This window comes from Loxodonta africana, chromosome 8 (genome assembly GCF_030014295.1).
Source record: "Loxodonta africana isolate mLoxAfr1 chromosome 8, mLoxAfr1.hap2, whole genome shotgun sequence".
Taxonomy (NCBI): Eukaryota; Metazoa; Chordata; class Mammalia; order Proboscidea; family Elephantidae; genus Loxodonta; species Loxodonta africana.
The window spans coordinates 116,078,537-116,088,902 of NC_087349.1; positions in this window are offsets into that span (position 1 = coordinate 116,078,537).

Sequence of the window (10,366 nt, forward strand, 5' to 3'; positions counted from 1 at the left end):
ATCAGCTCAGACTCACTTCATCAGGAAAGCTTGCCTGACCACCCAAGGCTGGGAGATACCATCCTATGAGCTCCCAACGCCTTTACCCTGTTCAGTTGTGGTGGCAGGCCTGCTTGCTTCACTCCATGCCTGGTGGCACCTGAGCAGGCTGGATCTGGGCTCATAACCTTGACATGCAGAACTTGTCTGGGACCTGTTGGACTGTCCATAAGCAAACCCAACCAAACACCCTAGAATATGTAAAGAACTCTCAAAACTCAATAGAAAGAAAACAAAAAATCCAGCTCGAAATCATCAAAAAACTTGGACACTACACAAAAAAGAATATACTGGTGGCAAATAAGCACATGAAAATATGCTTAACATCATTTGCCATCAGGGAAAAGTGGATTAGAGGCCATAATGACATCAGTTATTAGGATGGCTAAGAGAAATACTGACAATACCAAGTCCTGACGAGGAGGGGGAACAACTGGATTACTCACCTATTGCTGGTGGGAATGCGAAATGATGCAACCATTCTGGAAAACAGTTTACCAATTTCTTATAAAGTTAACCATATCCTTACTACATGATCCAGCAATCCTACCCCTGGATATTTACCCTAAAGAAATGAAAACTTATGTTCACATATAAGTCTGTACACCAGTGTTTAGAGATAGATAGACAACTGGCATCAAGTCAACTCTGAGTCATGGCAACCTTACATGCAGCAGAACGAAACGTCGCCCAGACCTACGTTATCCTCACCATCAACAGCAAGTTTGAGTCGGTGGTTGCAGCTACGGAGCCAATCCATTTCACCAGGGGCCTCCCTTGCCCTTGCTGGCCCTCTACTTCATCAAACCTGACGTCCTCCTCCGGCAATGGATCCTCCTGATGAAGTGTCCAAAGGAAGCAAGTCGGATAATGTGCTTTGTGATCCATAAGGTCTTCACTGACTAATTTTCAGAAGTAGACCCCCAGGCCTTTCTTCTTAGTCTGTATTACTCTGGAAGTTCCGTTGAATCCTGTCCATCATGGGTGACCCTGCTGGTATTGGAAATACCAGTGACACAGCTTCCAATATCACAGTAACATGGAAGTCACCACAGTATGACAAACTGACAGACGAGTGGTGGGCACAAATTTTATTGCAGCTCTATTTATAATCACCAAAAACTGGAAACAACCCAGATGATCTTCAGTGAGTGAATGGATAAAAAAAACTGTGGCGTATTCATACAATTCATTCAGTTATAAAAAGGAATGAACTATTGATACGTGCAAGAGGATAAATCTCAAAGACATCATGCCGAGTGAACAAAGCTAATCTCAACAGCTGTGTTTCCATTTACATGACATCATGGAAAAGATAAATTTATAGTGACAGAAAACAAATATGTGGCTGCCAGGGCTTTAGTAGGGTGTGACTAAGGAGTTTTTTGGGGGTGATGGAACTGTTCTATATCCTGATGGTGGTCACACAAATCCTTACATGTGCTAAAATTCGTAGTACTATATACCAAAAAGTCAGTACTAGGTGCGTTAATTTAAGATATTTAATTTAAATCATCATTTTCTGAATGAATGAAGTTTATCTGCAATCAAGCCGGTTTCCAGGGTTTCTTATTTTGCTTCATTCTAACCAAAATGGGCAAATCTTAGAGTTGAAAGGGGAAATTTCATCCAGAACACTCTAGAGCTTGATTGACTACAGTATGCCATGCCCTCCTTTGATGGTGAAACCATAGGATACAAGTTAGTAGACTGATAGGTCCAGAACTAAAGGGTCTTCTCACTGACATGTATATCTCTCTTCCGCATGATGAGCCACTGGAGGACAATAGAAGGAGCGCTGCCCACCGGAGGAAGCAGAACTGGGATCAAGTACCTCCCTCAAGCACTTCTCTGGTTCTGAGATTGTGGGCAAATCACTCAGCTCACTGAGCCTCAACTTCCTTATCTACAACATGGATAAAATAATTTCAATTGTTGTGAGGATTAAGTGAGAAAACGTATGTGTGGGTGTTTTCTAAACGTATGTGTGGATGGTTCAATACAAAGTGGACGCAGTTCAGCCCATAACCCAATACCCCATAACCACTCATCTCTTCATCAGCTCCTCCCTCAGCTCCTCAGACCAGACATGAACAGCCACTCCTCCACCTATGCACCTTATGACCTGTCCCATCAAGTCTGCCCTTGCTGCCCATGGTAACCTGATTCCACCATATAGAAATACTGGTCCGTGCCTGGCGCAAACCACTTGGGCTTGATTAACGAGGCTGCCAGGACCTTCAGGCACAACCCACAATGATGCATGTTTCTTTCTAGCACCAGATACGCCAATTATCTGTGTTTTCCTTTTTTCGGGTGGCGGGGGGTAGGGGGAGGAGGAAGTGGGCTGTTAGTAAAAACACAGACTCACTTACTTTAATAAATTGTAATGGAAAGCAAAATAAACATGACCCTACTCATAAAGGGTGAATCTGATCCCAAGAGAGCTCCACAAAGCAGAGGACAACAAAGAAATAAGAATGTGGACTTTTTTCCTTGGGTCAACCAGTGGTCCGGGAGGCAAGCATTAGCCGTGTGTTGAAGGGTACATGTGCCATTGTACAAAAAAAATCCAAGTTAGGTTAGGGCAAATACCACAGAGGCTTGATATTTTTGTTACCCAAAAAGCTCATATGAATTATGAAAACCAACAAGCTCTCTATAGACAAGTGAGAGACAGGCACAAATAATTCACAAAAGAAGAAAAAAAAAATTAGGGAACACGTATTTGGGAAAAATCTTCAAACTCCTTGGCAATTAAAGAAAGGAAAATGAAAATAATGAGATACATTTTATTGCCTATCAAATTACCAAAAACTTTAAAAATAGAATCCCTAATGCTGGCAAAAACCAGAGAAAGTCATGTCATGTTGGTAGAAGTATGAATCGGTACAACTATTTTGAAAAGCAATTTGGCAATATGAATTAAGAACCATAAAAGATATACAGACTTTTAACCTGCTGTCTTTATCATGTAACTAGTAATTCACTTCCACAAATCTGACTAAAAGAAAAACTCTTGGAATGTTAAAAATAAGACCAAAAGAAACAACCCTAAATATGGAGAAAAAATGTATGTAGAATGTATTCATCACAGCATGTTTGGAAACAATCTAAACAGCCCTAGGCTATTTTGAATACATTCTAAAAATCGTTGCAGAGAGTTTTCAATACCTTGAAGAGATATTTATAATATAATGTTGGATTATAAAAGCAAGTTGTAAAGTTATTTTACATAGTACAGTTTATTTGTACATACAAAGCCTTACATAAAGACTGGAAAACAACAGAACAAAATTATAGGAATAGTAATTACATTTTGATACATGAACACTTTTTTACTCTGTCTTACTTGGTGGCATTTCTAATTTTTTAAATGGAAGTGTGTTTTTAATGAGAAAAATAAACAAAGAAGGCTTACGGAAGAGCTCAGAGCTTCCTAATGACCCATGGGTCATCTTTCACAGAAGCGTCTTCATCTTTCTTAAACCTATTTAGGCTGTCAATCCACATGGCCTCCAGTAATGAGTTCCTTAAGTTTGTTACTACTGTGCAATGGACTACTTCCTTTCCTCTCTAATTTATCTTTTTAAAATTCTAACAATGTTAATATTTCTGCATTAGTTGAATTAAACATTATCCATCATCATGGGTCTCTTGAAATTTTTATAAATCCCAACTACTGCTGGTTGTTGTTGTTAGCTGCTTTCAAGACAGGCCTGACTCATGGCAACCTCAGCTCTTGGTGACCCCATGAACAACAGAACACAGTCCTGAGCCATCTCCATGATTGGTAATGAATTGACCTTTTTGTGATCCATAGGGTTTTTACTGGCTGATTTTTGGAAGCAGGTGATCTTTCTTCTCACTTTAAAGAGTCATTTGGCAATATCTAGGAAAGCTGAAGATGCTCATCCCCAGACATTCCCCACCTATGGAATAGGCCAGAGAAACACACATGGAGACAGGCACAAGGATGCATCAGGTCTAATAATGCCTAGCTCAGGTTTAGGGATTTAGCATGCACATAAGAGAGGATCTTTTGGGGAGAAGCAGAGTGAAAACTCAAGGAAAGGGACAATTGCTTGAGCAAGGTCCATGGAGAGGTGACATAGGCTAGAGTCCCAGCCCAGGTGGAGGGTTAGCCTTGTACAGACAAAGGAGCACTTTGATTCTCGTGAGAGCGGGGAGGATGAATAGATATTTACCTGAGTCTGGAGACAGGCTTGTGGTTTGGGGTTGTGGCTTCTCCTTCCCCAACGGAAGAAAGTTTACCCAGTGGGACAGGGTAGGGCAGGTAGAGGGCTAGAGACCAGAAATTGAGTTGAGCAACTGAGGGGGACAAGAATTTTCTCACCTCCATTAAAGCCACTGAAAAATATTGGGAAGGTGGCTCTGCAAAGATGAGTAGCTGCCTCAGGGCCCCTCATGGCCCCTGCACGGGTGGAGGCCATAGTTCACCCTGGTGTCCTGGACACAGCTACACCAATCTCCTCCAGCCCCAACATAGGAACAGGGAAAATGAGGGGCTCGGAATCACCAAAGGAGACAATAAATAGTCTTGAAGATACTGCAATTAGAGATAATGTGTTGTAAATGAGAGGTTAGACACTTTAAAATCTTGTACAAACAACTACTTTGTCATGTGCTTTGAATTTGATCCTGGAGGATTTGTAAAATTCATTCAAAATACTTTCTGTAAGGCTGCGCCATTTTCCTGGATAGTTCCCTCATGGAACACAGTGGCCGTTGCTTTCCTGAAAAGCACGTCACCTGGCAGACCCTGGAGTGGAAGCCGCAAAGCAGATCAAGCAGACAGTCCTCACAGCAGTTTACTCAGCCTTCACCAGGGCCAGCTATGTCCCGGATGTGTCCAGGCCTCTAGAAGCAAGTACCTATGCCATCTCAAATGCTCTCGACCTGCAGGGTTCACATATCCAGCCCCCCTTTGATTGAAAGAGAAACGGGCTGAGGCAGGTTCGGTAGTTTTCCCAAGGAAACATAGTCCACAAGTGACAGATCCAGGATCCGAGCATAATCTTCTGACTCCAAAGCCATTCTTTTCCCACTACACAATACCACGTCTCCCCTAGTGTCTTAATTTGCTAGTGCTGCTATCACAGAAATACCACAAGTGGGTGGCTTTAATAAACAGAAATTTATTTTCTCCCAGCTTAGGAGGCCAGAAGTTCAAACTCAGGGCACCGGCTCTAGGGATGGCTTTCTCTTTGTTCTCTCTGGGGGAAAATCCTTGTCTTAGCTTTTCTAGCATTCTTCTGGGCATTCCTGTTTCCTTGGCAATCACCACTTGGCATCTATCTTTCCACCACTTGTGCTTGCTTGCTTCTATGTCTAACTGGTCTTTTTATAACTTAGAAGTGATTAGGTTTAAGACACACCCAACATAGATGTGGCCTCAACAAAGCCAAGAAAACCCTATTTCCTAATGCGATTTCATCTACAGGTATAGGGGTTAGGAGTCCAACACACAGTTTGGGGGGACACAATTCAATCCATAACACTTAGTGAATGACTGAGGTGACTTTGTTTTACTGGACAAAAAAGAGGGCTATGCAATACATTTTACAGATTATAGAATACATTCTTCATGTAACTTTGACCTGTGTCACAACAAGTGTTCACTTCCTAGTGGAGAAGATGGCCTTGAGGAGCAGGCTGGGCCAGGTCCCATGGGGGGAGGATGGGGTGTCTGCAGGTGGTCTGCTCTGTTTATTGTCCACAGTTTAGTTAGCAGCCTTTGAAATAATAGAGGAAAGGCTTATCAAAACTCCAAGACACAAAGCTGAGCTGAATACTAAAGTATGTTGAACGGCAAACTCAGAAATATCTTCATGGGCTGAAATAAAAAAAAAACAAACCAAACCCATTCCCGTCAAGTCAATTCCAAGTCCCAGCAACCCTATAGGACAGAGTAGAACTGCCCCATAGAGTTTCCAAGGAGCACCTGTTAGATTCGAACTGCTGATCTCTTGGTTAGCAGCCGTAGCACTTAAACACTATGCCAGCAGGGTTTCTGAAACAAAAAAAGGCACCGTCAAATAAATGTTTGATCCACAGTGACAGACTAGTCCCAACTCTATCCCCTTCTGGCTGGCTGTTTTCTTGTCTGTGTCTGCACCTCAGTGTCCTTATTTGTGAAGATGATAATAGTATCTACCTTGTGGAGCTTTTTCAATAAATTGTTTATTTCTGTTGTCATAGCTGCCATCAAGTCGACTCCAACTCACGAATCAAACAAAACGTGGCCTGGTCCTGTGTTATCCTCACAATTGCCAGTATGTTTGAATTCCTTGTTGCAGGTATTATGTCAATCTAGCTCACCAAGGGTCTCCCAAGCCCTTGTTGGCCCTCTACTTCAGCAATCATGATGTCCTCCTGTAGCAATTAACCCCCGCTGAGGACATGTCCAAAGCAAAAGGACAATATTCTATGGTGATCCATTAGGCTTTCATTGACTAATTTTTGGAAGTGAATCATAGGCCTTTCTTTCTAGCCTGTCTTAGTCTGGAAACTCCATTAAAAGTTGTCCACTACGGGTGATCTTATGGGTATTTGAAATACCAGTGTGATGATTAAGATTGTGTGTCAACTTGGCTGGGTCATAATTTTGTGTTTTGGGAGTTGTATAATGTTGTGATCACTTTCCTATTGAAATTTGGTATGTGATCAACCCCATGATGGAATCTGCTGAGTGGTACTGGTGGGGGCAGGGCCCGTGCTGGCTCACCACCCCCTCACCCTTCATCTCTCCACCGTCCACCACCTACTTCCTTTCTGTTCACCTTGCCAAAGTTTTTGGCTTGTTCTGGATCCTGTAGCTGCCTCTTGTCGTCTGACCTCTGGTCCTTGGGGCTCGAGCTAGCAGCTTACCTGTTGATCTTGAGATTCGTTGATCTTCACAGCCTATCAGCAAGAGTCCTGATCTCTGACCTGCTTATCTTGGGTTTGCCAGCCCCTGCAGCTATGTGAATCAGGAGAAGCCTTGCCGTCTTGCCTGCCGATCTTGGGATTCATGGACCTTCATAGCCTGTGAGCAGGAGCCCTGCTCTCTGGCCTGCCAATTTTGGGTTCACTAGCCCTTGTGGCTGTGTGAATCAGAAGAGGCCTATATCCTGATCCACAGACTGGGAACATTCCAGCCTCTACAATCACATGAGCTGCTTCCTTGATATAAATCTCTCTATATACATGTATATATTTATACGCTTTACTGGTTTTGCTTCTCTAGAGAACCCAGCCTAAGACAACCAATGACATAACTTCTAGCATTACAGCAACACACAAGCCACCACAGTACAACATACTGACACATGGGTGGTGAATTTATTTCCAAACATCGTTGAAAAGTAAAATTGTTACTTGTCTCTGAAAACTCCTGGATTTTGCTGCCTCCTTCAATACCACTCTAATTTCGTCCTGCACCTCATAATCAACTTGGCAAACATGTCTGAGTGTGTTCTCTGTGTTTTTTACATGTATGTAAAAAACGATGGTGAGGCACAGAACAACTGTATCCAGTACTATTGTGTCCACATATGTACCAATTGCTTGGCTAAAATTTTGCACGCACTACCTTCCTTAATCTCCCACAACCTGGCTGCTGGCCATGGAATGCTACAAAAACCATTCCCTTCCTTTCTGAGAAACCAATGCAACTTTTGTCTTTCTAATCTCTTTTTCTTCAGCCTCTCTGTGGCATTTAACAAAGCATCCTCTCTCCTTCTGAAACCTGCTTCTTCTTTGTCTTACCAGTCCCCAAAGTAGCTTGCTCTCCCTGGTCCTTTCCCTCTATTTCCTCTCTCCTGAGCCACTTCCCTTTCTCCTCCTTTCCCTTTCCAACGAGATGTCGATGCCAGCTAAGTCTGACTGTCCTGCAAGTCCTTTTCCAAAAACAATTCAGAAGATGCTATCTGCTTCCTGGAAGTTGCCTTAACCCCATCACCCTTCTTCTGCTGGCCCTTTGCTACTCTGGTTCTGTCATCAGGTCCCATCTTGACTGTCCAGAAGTAGGATGATTTTATGGCCATCCCAGGCACCAGGATGGATCTGACCCTCCTTCATCTCATCTTCTGCTTTCTCCTCCAGCTTATGATTATTATTTGGGAGTTGCTATGGAGAGCCATAAGAACAAAGATGGTCTGCAGAGGTCCAGGGAAACAGGACTTCAGGGCGGCCATCATGGTCCCTGGGTTTGCTGTTCCCAGTCCAGGTCCCTGTGAGATCAGTAATTCCTGTAATCAGATTCTAGATAGTTCCAGGTGATTTTTTTTTTTAATTAAATCCCCTTATTACTTAAGCCAGTTTAAGTGTGCGCATGTCCTTTTCAGGCAGAATTTCCTAAATAACCCTCCTTTGGTTTCATGAATTTCCCTGATGGCGCATACACATTATCTGCTCATAGTTAACCTTTCAGTTCTTCAGGGTGCAATATTGCTACTAAAATCCTGGACTAAATCATGAGTAGGAAATACCTTAAATAAATGATTTATTCGGTAAAGTTCATGTTGCTTCCATATAATCAGTCTTTTGTTCTATGATCCCGTGGCCCAGGCTTGGGTTCATGGCTGAAGTCACTGGGATACACTGATTCTGTGTCTACAGCTGTGGCTGATTAGCTGGGATGCCCCCGGCCTTCCACATTCAACTGCTTTGTTCTTTGTTAAACTACAGGTAAGACTTCGAAGGAAAATAAGTAAATAATAAAATGAAATAAAAATAACACCCCCTCTCCCCCCACTGATGTTCCCAGGAGCCATCAAGGGCTAAAGATGCACAACCCATTTCCTGGAGTGACCCTCTTCTCATTCATGACCAGATGCCTGGTCTTCTCATAACAAAGAAGCGGTTGGCTGGTCTTTAGGAGAAAATAAGGAGCTTCCTGCTACGGAGGGAGCATTGTAGAGAAAGAGTCAAGAGCAGGGAAGGTGCAACCATAACCAGCCAAGCCTTCCAGGAGTTACAGGGCAGCGAGGCCCCAGGCCCCAGAGCAGGAGCACTGACATCTCTTGACAAGAAGCTCAGTAGTATGGTGGGAGTGCACTCCTTGTGGGATAGAAAAAAAAAAAAAAAAAAAACAGCCCGTTGCCACTGAGTTGATTGATTCCTACTCATAGCCTCCCCATGTGTTACAGAGTAGAACTGCTCCATAGGGTTTTCTTGACTGTAATCTTTATGGGAGAATCTCCAGGCTTTTCTTCCACAGCACTGCAGGGTGGGTTCAAACCACCGACCTTTCAGTTAGCAGTGAGTGCAAAAGCGAGCTGTCTGCACCACCCAGGGGCCTAGTGGGACAGAAGAGAAGTGGAAAAACTCTGGTGACTCAAGCCCTAGGTAGGCCCATCACATTTGTATTTTACTTAAACTTAAGAGACACCAAAGAAATGCATTATTGCACTGCCCCCATTTGACAGGTAAGAGAGAGACCCAAAGAAGTTAGGTAACTTGCATAAGATTACACAGCCCATCAGCACTGGAGCTAGAATCCAACTTGAGTTGGAGCCAGTAGGAACTGAAGCAATTGAGAAATGCAGTTATTTCACTGAGGAGATGAAGACAGGGCCCAAAGACTAAGGGTCAGTGAACCAGCACCAAGTCCTGGGAGGGAGAGATTGAGGACCTATGTGTGATCCACCGAGCACTGCTTTGTTTTACATGTTAAAATAAGCAGACTCAACTCACACCATATACAAAAATTAATTCAAACAGACCAACAACCTAAAGGTAAGAACTAAAACCATAAAGCTCTTATAACAAAGCACAGTAGTAATGCTTTGGGATCTCGTTTCAAACAACGGATTCTTAGAGATGATGCCAAGAGCATGAGCAATAAAATGCAAAATAGATAAATAGGACTTCATCAAAATTAAAAACTTTTGAGCATCAAAGGGCTTTATAAACAAAGTGAAGAGACAACCTGCAGAGTGGGAGAAAATATCTGGGAAACGTGTATCTGATAAGGGTTTAATATCCAGAATATATAAAGAACTCCTACTACTTTAGCAACAAAAAGACAATCAACACAATTAAAAAAAAAAAAAAAACTGGGCAAATGATTTGAATAGACATTTCACCAATGAAGGTACACAAAAGGCCAATAAGCAGTCATTAGTCATTAGGGAAATACAAACCAAAACCGCAATGAGATAACTCTTCATCTCCACTTGGATGAGTATTATCAGAAAAACCGAAAAGAAGTGCTGGCTAGGATGTGAAGAAATTGGAACCCTCGTCCATTGCTGGTGGGGCTGTAAAATGGTATAGCTGCTGTGGAAAACAGTTTGGTGATTACTCATAAAGTTAAACGTAG